At 41.6% G+C, this 9840-nt stretch overlaps 1 protein-coding gene and 1 long non-coding RNA gene across 3 annotated transcripts in view; one reads left to right on the top strand and one right to left on the bottom strand.

Moving 5' to 3' along the window:
• Positions 1-4965, bottom strand: part of LOC115590799 (nuclear factor 1 A-type-like) — a 68621-nt gene extending 63656 nt beyond the window's left edge. The window contains exons 1-2 of one of the 2 annotated variants that reach the window (XM_030432226.1): positions 4632-4965; positions 743-810 (exon numbers count right to left, since the gene is read on the bottom strand). The gene's annotated coding sequence lies outside the window, so the exon portion shown is untranslated. Of the gene's footprint in view, positions 1-742; positions 829-4631 lie in introns of those variants that run through there. The other variant, XM_030432227.1, reaches the window with a different exon arrangement.
• LOC115590801 (uncharacterized) lies at positions 10-5868 on the top strand. Its single transcript, XR_003985836.1, has 2 exons — positions 10-122; positions 713-5868. It is a non-coding gene; the product is annotated as an uncharacterized LOC115590801 (long non-coding RNA).
• Positions 5869-9840: the final 3972 nt, after the last annotated feature.

The raw sequence follows: 9840 nt of genomic DNA on the forward strand, positions 1-9840 counted from the left end.
AACATTTGCACTGGCATGTTGGGCAACATGTAGCCTGCTCCATACCATATGGAATCATGGGTAAAAAAAAAAAAAAAAAGCTCCTTGACAATGAACCAATCTCATGCAGACCCCGTGGCAAGGTGAGCGGCAGTCATCTGCTCAGAGAGAAAGAACACACACCCCCCTCACACACTCACACACACACTCACACACACACACACTCACACACACACACAGCCGAGCAGAATGATGAGCCTTTTTTCCGCATCGCCGTGCACCTCGGGTCGCTTCTCCCTTTTTTTTTTTTCCTCCTCGGGTATAATTAGAGCTTGTTCTTCATTATTATCATCATCATCATCACCAGGAGCAGAAGAAGAAGAAGAAGAAGAAGAAGAAGAGGAGGAGGAGGAGGAGGAGGAGGCAGCCTGGGCTAAACTGAACTGAACTGACTCCAAACAACTTCTACAGCTTCTTTATGGTCACTTTAATGGGACGGAGGCAGGTAGAGAGAGAGAGAGAGAGGGGGGAGAGAGAGGGAGAGAGAGACAGAGAGAGAGAGAGAGAGAGAGAAAGAGAGAGAGGGCAGAGGGCTGGAGGACCACGGGGCGATCACTCCTCCGGACACATGGAACTGCTTACAGGCTATCATGCTATGTTTTGTTTTGGGTTTCCATCCTTCCTCCCCCCTTTTCCTCCCCCACGATCCTCACCCCTTCCATCCCTCCTTCAGCAGAAAACTCGTGTGTTTTGGCATAAATACCTCCAGACCGAGCGATCGTGTCGAAGCCCGGAGAGAGAGAAGCCGACCGGTGCCGCTCGACGTTCACGCTGCATGAGAAGAGGAAACATCAGAGCGATCCGTCAGTAAGTCTCATTTCACTTCACTCACACTTCACAGCTCTGAATGAACACGTACACGTACTAATACAACTGACAGGAATACTTCTTTACACGTGACAGCGCTACAAGATGTCACATCAGTACTGAGCGTGCAAACACTTCACACTGACCAGGAAACAGCTTCAGTTATTTTACCTGCTTTATAAATTAGCTCTCCAGTAACAAAAGCTGCAAACTAAATAGATTTAGAGTTAATATCTGGAAGCACTTTGAAACAAGGCGCCTTCATAGGCTTTTATTAATGTTAATAAATGAGTCACTGCTGATGCTTCATTGATCAGTTATAAGTGATTAAAAAGGACAGGGTCGTAAAAAATACAGAACAGTCAAGTTCAAACATCGTGTCAAAATATGACTGTAAAAGTGAAAGTCACGCACATGAACAGTACTCGAGTAAAAGTGTCTGATAACAAATGTATTTAATGTAATTAAGTATCAATAGTACAAGTAAATAATACATATATTTACATCTACACTGAGGCTGATAACACACACGGACGATCATCAGATCCAATATTCAACTTTTTTCTAATAATCACATTTAGTGTTTTTTTTTTCAACGTGTTTCTCAATAAAATAAACAATTAGAAATTATTAACATTGGTTCTGACGCAGCTCGTAATCTGAAAACTAACTAGTAATCTATGAAATAAATGTAGTGGAGTAAATAGTGGAAGAATAAATCAGCAGAACCTCAAAATTGTACTTCAGTAAAATACTTTGGTAAGATGTACTCGGTTACATTTCATCACTAAATAAATAAAGTATTTCCCAGCGTTTTGTCTAAATTAATTTTGTCATAAAACTAACTGTTCCGACTCTGTTGAGGTCGGTTGACATTTTCTGGGGTCATTATTGTTTTAAAGATGTTGTTTCTCCGCCTGATCACAGGTTAATAAATCCAAATGTGACTAATAAAGTGTAAATAATGTTCTGCAACATCGTTCCTGATGTTTTATTAGAATCAGTTTTTCTGTCACACAAAAAGAAAAAGGAAGCACAGAGTGAAAAACACCGAGGTGACTTCTTGCGACCTGGATTACTCCTGAAATGTAGTGAAGTAAAAGTGTGAAGTGTCATAACTGGGAAATATTTTAGTGCCATTCATGTAAAAATCCTCTGCTGCTATCTGTGAGGATGTTTTTAACCCCGTCACATGTTTACACACTCATGACAGAAAACATGTATAAAATCATTCATGCAGATTTGTAGACAAATTACATGAAACGTACATATTGTGTCTTTTTTTCAATTGTTCAATTTAAATCTGCTTATATGTGTGTTTATATTTCATGTGTCAGCAGAGAACATTTGTGCTCATTAAATCTTCTAACAGTGTTTCAGGTGATTTAAGGGGAAACAAAGGTCATTTTACTATTTCATAAAACCTTTACTGGGTTTATTAATTACATGTATATTTTTGTATCTCAGTACCGCCCAATAAAAACTTTGTACCTTCGAATTTTTGAACAAAACCCACCAAAGTTTAAACTCGTCCACGATACAACAGTTTTTCTTTTGTATGGGATCAACCATCTGAAAGATTCATATAGTGTGGATTCATCCTGACGGCTGTGTTTGTACATGCAGCTGAATGTTTGATTCTCTGAGGTTTCATAACAAAACTTGTGGTTAGAAGTTTTCTTCCCAAACAGAAGCTCCGGATCATTCTAAGACCCGACTGGAGCTACGAGGTTTTCACGCTGATACGGACAGATAAAAGTGGCGAGGCTCGTCCGAAGCAGCGGCGTCCAATCATGTCGCACATCAACAAACATGTGCTTTAACCTGTGAGATAATTTCAGTGTGTGTTTGTGTTGAGGTTGGGGGAGTGGAGGCGTAATAACGGGCTCAGAGGAGGTGCGGGGGGTCTGTGAAGCTCAGGTTCCTAATCAGAGGGGGAATACCTGAACCAGAGCAGAGCCGCCATCAAACAGTTCTCCCATTGTGGCCGCCAAACGGAGGAATGTGATTCAGCCGGAGATACGGAGGACGTTCAGGTTGTTGGGGGGTAAGGTACACCGGGCCAGGAGGTGAGGAGAGGGGGAGGACGAGAGGGGGAGGACGAGAGGGAGGAAAATTTGGAAAATAAGCCTGTCGACATGTGATCACCTGAAGAACCAGACCTGAGCCAGAGTTACCAGTTAACAGCACCGGTGCCAAACCAGGTGCTGCAGAATTCAACTTGTAGCTGATCTGAAGTTCCTGATAGAATCTCAACTCTTTATCATCACAACACACTTCAGAGATTTTAGGAAGTGTCACCTCAGATTATAGCCGGCAAGTTTAAACATAATGTGTCTCCATAGATTTAGCATTGATCTTATTTAAATCAACGTTTTCTGTTTTGTTTCTTCATCATTAAAAGTCACTTAACTCATATGGTGACAAGTACCGATCAATAATCTTTATGTGTGTTTTTTCTGATTATTGACTTTCACCGGCTCACTTTGCATTCTGCCGGATGGTCGTGTGATTTGGAACATCTGTGACAAGCTTCTGTAATTTGGCAATCGCTAAAATTCTATCGAGGACAACAACTGTAATCTCAATTCAACTGAGAACACCACAGTTTAGAATAACAAATAAAAGATTACAAAGTAAATCTATTGTCATTTTGTGATGTGTTGATGATAAATTGAGGAGTCTCACCGCCTATAAGACTCTAAGTAACCTGAACTTAAGTGTTTTAGCTGCTCAGACTAGCAGTGAGCTAACTTAAACCAAAGCAGCTGACATGAAACACTTATCAACGGTCAGCTAAACTGAACTAAACTGATTAAGTAGTCAAATAAATGTTAACTAAGACAATTTTAGCTACCTAAACAAACCATTAATCACGAATCTGACAGTTGTCAAACCAAACTGTTGGCTCATCTGAAATAAAACCATTTTAACTGCTAAGACAAAGTTTTGTTTTATTAGCTAATGCAGATTAAACCGTTACACCGTACAATTCACAGTATTTTACTGCAGAAACCATTAGCTAACCTTCACTTGCAAAGAAATGACCATTAAATAGTTTTAAATGAACTACAGAGAAACCTAACTGCAGTCAATGAGCAGACAAGTTCACTGTTTTCTAACTGAACTTCGCATATTTAACTCCTAAAGCAAACCACGTAAGTTAATGTTAATGTTAGCTCACTTGAGCTCATTTCAGCTGTTAAAATAAACTATTAGCAAACACAAACTGGTAAAAACTACTAAAATAGGCTTTTAGCTTCCCTGAGTTACATTATTTTAGCTGCTCAAACAAGCGCTGCTTAGCTAACAGTCAAACCTTAGCAACCGTTAGCACACCTGAACTTAACCGTTTTAACTGCCAACATTCGTTAGCTTTCTTAAACATTTACTGTTTATGCAAAGATACTTACTAAATGTTTTTAACGTTAGTTACTAGAATTACTTTTGGGCTAAATTGCACAAACATGTCTGAGCAGACAAATTAACTGTTTTCTAACTGAACTTATCATATTTAGCTACCAGAACAAACCATTAGCATTAATGTTAGCTCACTGCTAACATAATCAGCTAACACCAACTGTTAAAACTCCGACAACAGGCTGCTACTGTAGCTAACCTGCATTAACCAGCAGGGATTTGACACTTACAAGATTTAGTTTTCAAAGAAAAGAATAAGAATAAAATGTTGGCTAAAATCAGAAGCAGCTATTTAGCTAAACTGTCATAGTAAAGATTAATGTTAGAACCGTTTGAAGACAGAAGACATAAATAACTGGACTTACGTCATTATCATGTTAAAGTGTTGTGATGGATCCAGTATTCCTTCTTCTTTTAGCTTCTTTTAGCTTGTTTTAGTCTCCATGACACTGAAAATGTTCCTGTAGCTGTTAAATCTTCCTCTTCTGCTCCTCCTCGTCCTCACGGCCGAGCAGCTGCTGCCCTGCGCTCCTCGGCGGCTGTTTCCCGGCTCAGTTCGGCTTCTGAGCGGAGGAACGAGCCATAAACCCATAAAACAAAGTTTAAACTGGACCAGCACACCGAACGGCCCTGTGGGTCAGCATAAATACAACTTTGACCCTTCAGGGGCTCCGTAGCGGTGTTAAACTAGTGATAATAATCATCCATAGTTGTTAATCAGTAGTGAGCTTCATTATTAATAATATGACACTTGTTTATAATGATAACTGTGTTGTTGCAGATTATAATGTGCCTTATTTTAAATAAAAACATGAACACTGCAGCAGATTAATGTGTGTGAGCTAGCTGTCATTAACTTCCACCACTGATTTCATGTATTTATTTAAAAAAAGAACAAATAAAACTTCAACAATGAGACGTTTGTATGTGATTATTATGCTGCTGCATTAATACATGAGATTAATGTGTGAATGTGAAAAAACACTAAACAATAAAATTACATAATCACATTTTGTAATATTGTTTTAACTCCAGATTTCCAGCCACATATGTTCATGTGTGTCATCCTGAAATGAATATGGTGTAGAATGTGGTCGATAAATAAATAAATGGCATGAAGTAAATATACAGCAGGGCCTGTGGACACTTACCTGTCAGTGTGACGTCACTTTATATTAAACACCTGTCACTCCTGTGTGTGAACATCCTGCTGTCCCTCATATCAAACCTGCACACAGCTCATTCCTCCAGCGGCCAGTAGGAGGCAGTGTTGTTGAGTTTCAGGGTTTTATGTGAAAACAGGAAATATGACTGAAGCCAGCTGATTTATTCTCTCTGCTCACCTGCAGGTTTCTGCTCACCTGCTCTGACTCCTGCTGCAGAACACACGCATGAAGAAGTGACAGGGAAAATACAGATTGTACTTTTTTGTGCAAAAAATTCAGGTTGTAATCAGATAGATGATAAAAAAATTAGATTTATTTACATGAGATTCAATCAGTTGTATGTTTGTTTGTTGTTAGCTGAACATGTTTTTTATTAAAATATCTAGTTTGACCTTTGAAACCGTATGAATAAAAAGAAGTGTGTGTATTTATAGCATTTGTGTTGATTTGTTATCAACAACTCACTGTTTTAATACTTCAACAAACTTGAAATGCTTAATTGACTTTGAGATAAATGAGTGACATCCTGTCATTCATTCACCACTTTTCCACTAAAATAATCATGTGTATGCCTCATCAGAGTTCATCCAGAAGACTTTAAACTGGTTTTAAAACGTCTTAATCAATAATTACTGGAGCTGATGATGGAGGTTTCTCAGGAGAGAGACTTCATCAGGCCGCTGACAACATTCACTCTCTTTTAATATCTTTTACTTCAGTCTCTCTTTTAAACTCAGGACCGATTGAACTGTTTTAGCACTTGATGAAGACGGATGGAACAATATTAAGAAGCTTTAAGTTCAACACCAGGGAGAAAATGAGCATTTCCACCTGATGTTATATCTTAATGAGTGCCGATCAGATCTGAGCCGATGAAAAGCGACAACCGCTGCAGAGCATCTGAACACAGATTTACACATTCACATTAAAGACTGAAGTCAGATGTCAGAAGTCGTTAGTGTGAAAGAAATCATTCATATTTCAAAAGCCTTAAAAGGTGGAAACTTTCAAACAAACTCTCCGAGGCCTGCAGACTGAGCAGCATCCTGCAGCCAGGCCCCGAGTTAAAGTCCTCGTTAAAGGCTGGTGATTATTTCTGTTCATATTATGCGTACATGCTGAATATTCCTCCTTACAGCTACAAACTGGAGCTTCATTCACAGCCGAGGGTTTAATCAGCCTCATACGTCACTTTTGACATTTCTGGAAATGTTTTACTGGAAGCAGAGAAGCTGAAAGATTCAATGTTGAACTTTATGAATAACTGACAAGTTAACAGGTGAGAAAAGTCTGTTTAATGACAAATAAATGCTTCAGTCACACACAAGGTTACAGAACTAATGTGTCACTCATCCCCAGAAATCATCGTCTGTATTAAACATAACAATATATTTCATTACTGTAACAAACACAAACAAGACGCCTGTGAGAACACGTCATGTGGACACAAGCTGCTGTCAGCGTGTTGATGCTTCAGTCATCTGAACTCCTGCAGGATCCTGTCGGCCCAACGAGCCTCGACACGTTTCACCAATTTATCCCCAAAATCCAATAAGTTACCCAAACATCCTTCCTCTCGCCAGCCGGAGAGAGAAGAAAAGAGCTGATTGTCAACATCTGTTTTCTCTTTCCCCTCTTTGTGGAGCACATCGGCGCCTCTGGGCGTCACAGCAGCAGCACCCTGCCACCCAGCTCTGCCTCCACCTCCACCTCCACCTCCACCTCCACCTCCACCCGCCTGGATGTCCCGCTGAAGCTCAGTGAAACCCAAGTGTCCACCTGAAGACACATTACCAGGGATGGTTCAGCAGCTGTCCTTCCACTGCCACAGTCACCACATCAGCCATATTGAATGACCTTCTGCCTCGTCGTCTCAGAGCATCGTGCTCATGTCGTCTCCTGTGAATTCTCCCGTTGTTCTCCCCCCTAATTTTAAATGTTTAGCTCTGCAGCATCTGCACTTGCAGAACATTAGAGGGTCGCTCAAACGGAGCGTTTGACAGAAGCCAGGAAGCCGGCGCTCCAAACAACACTGTTTGTTTTCGTGCAGTTCTGCTCCGTCCTGATTGCAGTCAGATGCCTTTGTGTTCCAGCTGGTTGAGACGGCAGAGGGAGAAATAAATACCACACGTCCTCCTCACTGCTGCTGTCACTGTGTAGGTTCTCCTCAGAACGAAGTGTAAATAGGCCGACAACAGGAACCGATTACTCTCGCAGGCTGGACAGGAACCAGGACCACCTGACTGAGATCAGAACCAGAGCTGTGCAACCTGTCAGATCTGGGTGTTCTTCAGTTGCTGGTTCTGGCAGAAACTCATCGTTGACCACCCGGTTAAGATCGATGATGCTGCTCGTGACAAAAAGATTTCATCTGTTCATTCACATGACATAGACCAGCACCAGAACACAACATGTTGTGTTCTGGTGCTGGTCTATGCTGGTTTTTCCAGGGTTAACAACACCAACACTTCCACAACACGTCATGTCGCGCTCACATTACAGGTGTATAAGGTGACTCTGTTGAGAGCGAGGAAAGATGGCTGCCAAGCCAGAGACCGCTGATCAGAACTGTGTTCCAACATCCTGACAGTTTATTTACGGCTCCTCCAGCAGCACCAGGATCAGCCGGACATGTTGGTTTACAGCAGTCGTGTTGGTATTTATGATTATATAATTTGTTTAGAATAATATTATAACAACAGTTCAACATGTGTGTTAAAATATTATATTTCATTCAAAACGCACAGTGACATCTGGTTCATTATACAGTCCAGTTTTATTATTGTTCAACAGGATAAATATTTAAAATCATATCAATAAAATATAAATATTCTGTGAAGAGATGTGTTTCATTTGAACGTAATAAGTCCGACTGCAGACAAGTTAACATGAATCTGTTTTGGTGACTGTGAAGAACATAAACAACATTAATGAGTTAATAATCTGCATCACTGTCGATGAATTAAAGCAAATCAAAGAAACATGGAGCTGCTTCAACACACTGTGAGCTACCTGAGCTACGCTAACTGTTAGCTAACATACCTTCACACAGACGATGGTGTTTTAAGTTTCTTATCAGGCTGAGCAGGAACGTTACTCTGGACGCTAACGGACAAAACAGGAGATGGAATAAGAGAAAGATTGTGCTGGTCTTGTTATAACGTGAACCATAAGCTAAAGAGTGCTTTGGAGTGCTCCGATGTCCAGACCCTTGCCGTGTCCCTTGAACGCAGCACGAGGACAGTAACGAGGACCTGCTGGACTGACGATCAGAAACACATCTGGTTCACTGAGCACGAGAAACACACCAGAGCAATAACGACCTCATTGTTCTCCAACAGAGACGGAGAGGAGGAAAATAAACGTGTCGGCTGCAGACGCTCACATCGAACAACTACAACCAAATACTGTTTACACATTTAAACACAGGTGCTGATCTGGAACCTGAGTTTGACCTGAATCTGTTCCTGAGTCCTCTGGAGGATCCTCACCAGAGATACCTCACACATCGACCTCTGAGCAGGCTGGAGTGATCTGTCACAGCTTCCAATGGTCCAGGAAGAGACACTTGAAGCATGGAGGGGTTCCAGGGCCCTTTATTGGTCCACTGGAGACTTTATTGTCACTGAGGACGTTCCAGGGGTTCTTGTGAGGAGCTTGAGGGTCCTTGAAGAACTCAAATGGTTCTCGAAGAAGTTCAAGGAGGCAGTTTACTGTGTTGTCTCACCTTGCAGACTGATTCAGAACGAATGATTGACCAGAACTATGACATGTCACCATCTTGACAGCCACCTGACAGCCAATCAGAGAGCAGGAGTAAAGTAGATGCAGTATGATTGGACGAACAGTCTGTCGCTGAGAGACTCTGAGGAATAAACTGAACCACTGAGGTTAATTTATTCTCCTGGAGAGTCTCCACACAACAGAGCTGACACCTCCACTGTACAACAGCTGCTACACTACAGCGCCTATACACTGAGAGAGTGTGTGTGTGTGTGTGTGTGTCTGTGTGTGTGTGTGTGTGTGTGTGTGTGTGTGCGTGTGTGTGTGTGTGTGTGTGTGTGTGTGTGTGTGTTGTCCAAACATATTGGATGGTGAATGTAGAGGCAGCCACAGAGCCCAGAGGCCCCTGGCAGACAACATGGACCAGAGTGGAGTGTGTGTATGTGTGTGTGTGTGTGTGTGTGTGTGTGTGTGTGTGTGTGTGTGTGTGTGTGTGGAGGGTTTTGAGCATCAGCCATGAGCACCATCTGCCTCTCTGTCACTCAGAGCCAACATGTTCGGTCAGACTGCTCGTCGGTCGTTTGGCCGTGGTTGTGAAGCTCGGCTCGTTCTCTCTCCGTCGCTGCGTTCAGATGCCGTTTGGCTTCTTCTTCTTCTCCTTCTGCTTCTTCTTCTTCTTCTTCTC

Source organism: Sparus aurata, chromosome 11 (assembly GCF_900880675.1).
Source record: "Sparus aurata chromosome 11, fSpaAur1.1, whole genome shotgun sequence".
In the NCBI taxonomy this organism is placed as follows: Eukaryota; Metazoa; Chordata; class Actinopteri; order Spariformes; family Sparidae; genus Sparus; species Sparus aurata.